Source organism: Chinchilla lanigera, unplaced genomic scaffold, assembly GCF_000276665.1.
Source record: "Chinchilla lanigera isolate Chin_1 unplaced genomic scaffold, ChiLan1.0 scaffold00001, whole genome shotgun sequence".
NCBI lineage: Eukaryota > Metazoa > Chordata > Mammalia > Rodentia > Chinchillidae > Chinchilla > Chinchilla lanigera.
This window is the reverse complement of record NW_004955402.1, coordinates 16,538,218-16,543,865: the sequence shown is the minus strand read 5'-3', so window position 1 is coordinate 16,543,865 and position 5,648 is coordinate 16,538,218. Positions and strand designations below refer to the sequence as shown.

The 5,648-nt window shown below is 34.3% G+C and overlaps 1 long non-coding RNA gene across 1 annotated transcript in view; it reads left to right on the top strand.

Annotated features, from left to right (window-relative positions):
- The window catches only part of LOC102016436, a 40,964-nt gene extending 36,869 nt beyond the window's left edge, over nucleotides 1-4,095 (top strand). Inside the window, exon 3 of the long non-coding RNA XR_259055.1 lies at nucleotides 4,039-4,095. This is a non-coding gene — a long non-coding RNA (uncharacterized LOC102016436). The remainder of the gene's footprint in view (nucleotides 1-4,038) is intronic.
- Nucleotides 4,096-5,648: the final 1,553 nt, after the last annotated feature.

The window sequence follows — 5,648 nt, the reverse complement described above, 5'->3', positions numbered from 1 at the left end:
TGGGCTTCTGAATTTGAATAGACACTTCTTAGATGAAGTAGAAATGGCAAATAAATATATAAAAAAATATTCATCATCACTGGTTATTAGAGAGATGCAAATTAAAACAATAAGATTCCATCCTACTCCAGAAAAAAAATGGCTATTATCAGAAAATCAACCAATAAGAAATGATAGCAGAGCTGTGGGGAAAAAGATACATTTCTTCACTGTTGGTGGAAGTGTAGGCTATTCTAACCACTGTGGAAATCAGCGTGGAGATTCCTCAAAGCACTAAAGCTAGAGGCTCCATTTCACCCAGCTCTTCTCCTTCTTGGTATCTTACCAAAAGAATTAAAAGCATCATACCACAATGTTATATGCACACCCATGTTTATAGTGGCAAGGTTTGTAATAGCTAAATCCTGGAAACTTCCCAAACGCTCAACTGATGAATGGATGAAGAAGATGTGGTTTCTTTTACATAGTGGAGTAGTACTCTGCCATAAAGAAGAAGGACAAACTCGAGACACTTCTACTTAAGTAGATGCACCTTGAGATCATACTCTTAAGTGAAATACATTAGATATACATGTTTAATCACCACACTGTTACTCTGGAGTGAGAAACTGAAAGGATAAATGAGGACAAAAATGTATAATACATATTGTTAAATAGGAAAAAATTGTTGAGGAGGAAAGGGAATTGGAAAAGAGGAGGATGAAAAAAAGTGAATAGAAAGAAAAAATAGAAGCAAAGCTTTTGTAAATAAGAAGAGGAAGAGGAGTTCAAAGGAGAGAGGATTAGGAAGAAAAGAAGAATCAAGTTTCTTTATGCATAGGTATAAATTCCACATGATGAATGTGATTGTTGTGTATATCTAAAATGTACTAATAAAATTAATTTTAAATAAAGCATTTGCCAGTGATAATCCATATGCATGAGGTTGATGTAGATAATTGAAAATTTTTACACTTCAGTAATTTCATTACTCTGTAATCACAAGGAATTGTAATCTACCTACGTATCTGAATCTCTCAGATGATAGAAAACAATCATCAAAGGTACAAATGCCATTTGAAAGTTGAAAGTATTAGTAATGAAAATGTCGCTAAGGCTTTAGCCTACACGTCTATAATCCTTTTGGAAAGAAGGATGGCAAAGACAATTTTAATTTATTTTGGTGATTCCTTTATTTTGAAAATTGTTATTTTGTGCTAATTTTCTACGTATATTTTTCAGTTTTCAATGCTTTTTCATTTGAGCAACTATTACTTTTGTTATAGCATCAATGAAAAATTACTTTCCCACCTGTCGGAGTTGCTTTTTATAATAGATAAAGATTCAGTAAAAAAACTAATATAAACCTGTGAAGTAATATGCTTCTTTTCAAGCACAGATACTTTAGAACTACTTAGGGGAATAAGATTTTACTTCTAATTCTATATCTGTTACTGAAATGTTGGCATATGTGTTAGTCAGCTTTTTGTTACTGTGGCAAAATACCAAGAATAATTTAAAGAAGGAGAGTTTTAGTGTTCATTGTTTCAGAGATATCAGTCCATGGTCAGCTAGGTTCAAGGTAGAAATATCGTGGTAGAAAGGCATGACACATCTAAGCTGCTCATTTTACATCAGGTGGGAAGCAGAGAAACAGAGAAAAGCTGGGGAGATCTACCCTTCCAGGTTGTATCACAGGTGAGCTATTTTCTGTAGCTAGTTCCTATGTCCTACAGCCCACTCAGGTACAAACTCATTCATGGATTAATTCATTGATGGAGTCCCATTCCCCCATCCTATTATGCATTGAAATCTGGAATTGTGAACACATGAGCCTTGGGGGGAAATTATTTATTCTATAGGTTATTTATTATATAAAATTATTAATTAATAAATAAAATTATTTATTCTGTATTTATTCTATAAGAATAATTATTCTTATCAAACTATAAGGTTGTTGGGACACAAAGTCACTGATTGTAAACAATCTACATCTACAGTTCTGCCATATCTCTTATTGTGTTTTATTTTCAGAGTTGTACATCTATCATCTAAAAGGAATTAGAACTTTATTTCACAGGTAGAAGCCAGAAGTAGATAGCAGAATTTAAACAACTTAATGAACTTTTGTAGTTAACTATAGCAAGATGTATCGCTTCTCCACCTTTTAACTAAGGTCAAGTATAGTATAGTGAGGTCTTAGTTGGCATTTTAAAACCCATCTCCATTTTTATAAGCTCCTCCTTAGGAATATACTGCACACAGGAAAAAAAAGAAACCCAGCGGTTCATAGAGCAGAGTTTCGCAAATTAGTCTATCACTAATTCTACCGTCTCGCCACATTCTTGTAGATTTTTCTTCGATTCTGTGCCATAGCATCCATGAGGCAACATAGCACTGGATAGATCTCAGAATTCTTGCCTCTGCCTTGGTACCATGGACTGAATCAGCATCTGTGGTCTCCAGCTGACAGAGTTCAAGCCTTCCCTATATATCCAATCTTCCCTCCTGGGTTCCGATTCCCACTAAGGCCTATTCCTGAGCCCAGAATGCAACGCAATAAAACTTTTCCACAGTCATGCTAGTACTGTTTGACTCCTAGACAAATGTCCACTGTAGGTTTCGAGGTGGTTGCACAGGTCAAATATATATAAGAAAAAGAAAACTAAAACTGAAAATCTGCTCACATTCTGGAAAATAATCCATGTCTCAAGTGCGTATGGATTCTATCAATATTTAAGCATAAAGTGTAAGGATCATGATAAAGCCTTCAAGGATTTAACTGTTTATTGATTCAAAGTTTTCAGAGTGCTAGACATTTTGGGTTCATGTGTTAAGACAAAATTTTATAGAAGCTTATAAAGTCCTAAGTACAGATTTCAAAAACACCCTGTCTTTCTGACTTGTCACTGTTACTTAAAGCAAACAGTTTTCAACAATAAATTGCAGTGAAATGTTCAGAATGAGACTCCAAACGAATATTGAGTTTGGGTAGATCAATTAGAATCCTAAAAGTTTTTAGCCAACAATAGCCAAATTCAAGTCAAAGTGTAATTGTTCTACTTTCATTATGGTATAAAGTCTTCTTAGTGAAATATTTATTTGAGGGCACTATGCTTTGCTTAGCTCGGGTTTGAAAATGATATTAGAAAAACAAGTCATCCACTAAATGCATAAACATCTCTCTCTCTCTCTCTCTCTCTCTCTCTCTCTCTCTCACACACACACACACATATTATAAGCTCATGCAATCATAAAACTGAAATTATTTTTTTCAAGAGACCTTTATTCCTCACAGTCATATTTTATATAAGTATGTTACAGCTGAATGGGCCAAAACTAATCCAGGTTCTTGTGTATTACGAGGAAAGCATTGCCATGCATACGTCTTGCATTATGTGATAAGTAGCTGTGTTTATTGAAGATCACAGGGAAGTAGCAGCAGGAATAGCAAAAAAGGGAAAAAAATGAATAAAAAAGAACCCAATAACTCAGGCTTGCAATATTTAAAAGGTCATAGACAGTGATCTGCCACCTTGGGCATGGCAACATCTGGGCTTTTATTATTTTATTTTGTGCCTTTTTTAGGATTACAGAAGCATAGATAATCATGAGGATGATGTGGTGCTTACAGTTGAATGGAGGGAAGGGGGTGCTCACTCAGCTCCTTTGTTTCTAACTGTACTAAGTAGTTCATGGGAAAATATGAGATTGATTGAGTTTTTCAGAAAAACTCTCAGGTCAGTTTTGTTTGCTGAAGTCTTCTATTAAACCTGGCCCATGACCCTTTCAACTGTGGAACAGCCTTCTGTTAGTCTCTCACTAACCCACTTCCCAACACCAATTTCACACACACACACACACACACACACACACACACACACTTCTCACACAAAGATTCTATTTATGCAGAGGCATACAGGAAATAAGCCCCTTGTGATAGCCCCTCTGTATGTTAATGAACAATCTGTAAAAGTAATCTGCCTTTAAATTATTCTTAGAGTTTGGAGTCTTGCAAACAGCTGTCAATTATACAACTCTCTCTTCTGATTCCCTCAGAAACTCTGAAAGTGCAAATAGAGGAGTCTCACCTGGTCATAACTTGAAATATTTTACCATGATATTTACGGTAAGTAGTATATATGAATTTTTGAAAGTAATTTGTGTCTTTTTAAAAATTAAACAGAAAATAGACTTGAACATATTGAAACCTAAGGTCCAAGGTAATGAAATAAACAGATTGAATCTATATTTAAATATTTCTACTACTATCTTGGATGGCAAGACTGAATTTCTTAGGCTTAGTATAATTAAGAAGAAGCTAGTAATAGATATTGGTGAGAAAACTTCCATAGGAACAGGATAAAACAGTTGACATTAGTAAAATCAATTTCTAATTCCCACCTAATCTAATCTTCTCTGAAACATTTTCTCCTAAATATGAAGATCCAAACAAGACTCTGAAGCTAATGAAGTTGATTAGTAATTAAATATTGAACAGTAGTAAAAAAGTTGACAATGTCGGTCTGAATTATTTTTACTTACATAAAAGCTGATTATCTAGATAACATTTTCATAAGGAAAAATATAATACAGGTGATCACTTTTCTTCAGTGGATTTATATCACAGGGGTACAGAATGTGCTTTTAAGTAAAATATTCACAAATCAAAACATTTAGCAGTGTTCAGTAAAATGTGTATCTTTAGAACTCAGATGGCTATTTCCAAAGTGGGGTATGAACTCATGGGAAAAAGCAAAATTGTTGGTTTGGATCTGGGAAATAAGTATTAGAAGACCCATTTATATTTTTTCTTGAATATGAAGAAGGAATTCTTAATTCAAATTTGATAAATATGTTGATGTTGACACCTTTCCTGGATATCAATGTGAGAAAGCCACTTCTGCTACAATCCCGTTTGTCACTGGCAGGGCCACCATGCACCGTTATTCTCCCTTAGTGTCTTAGAGAATGCTTCAGCCTATAAGTGCCAGCTATATTAGATGGCTTTCCCTCACTATGACAAATACAGGAGAAAATCAATTTATATGGAAGAAAAATATTGTTTTTGTTCACATTTTAAGACATTTCTGTCCATAATCAGTTGACATTATTGCTTTCAACCTGTGACAGCACATGAAAATATTCACCTCATGGCCAAGAAACAAAAGGGAAGAGGATGAAGAGTACAAGCACTCACCAGCCCCTTCCAAAGCGTACTCACAGTGACTGGAAGATCACCCAGAGTCCCACTTCCTAGTTCCTGCCACCTCCCAATAGCACCAAGCCAGGGATTGAAACTTTAACACATGGATCTTTGAGAAATATTCCAGATCCAAAAAATTGCCCCAACTCTTGTGTATTTATAATTCTTTTAGCCCAAATATATATATATATATATATATATATATATATATATATATATATAATAAGGAAAGAAATAATTGAACATATAAGCCCATATTTAAAATTTAGTACTGGTCAATAGTATGGTAAATGAGTAACAGAGGTTGTAGAGAAAAATAAGCACATTTCATCCACACTTTCAAGGTAGGAGTAACCCTTTAAAATGTGAAGCTGCAGTGGTTTTACAAAAGATATTGGGCCTGTGAACACAGAACTTTGAAATGATTAGAGATGTTTCCTTAGTTAGGTTTTCATTTTTCAAA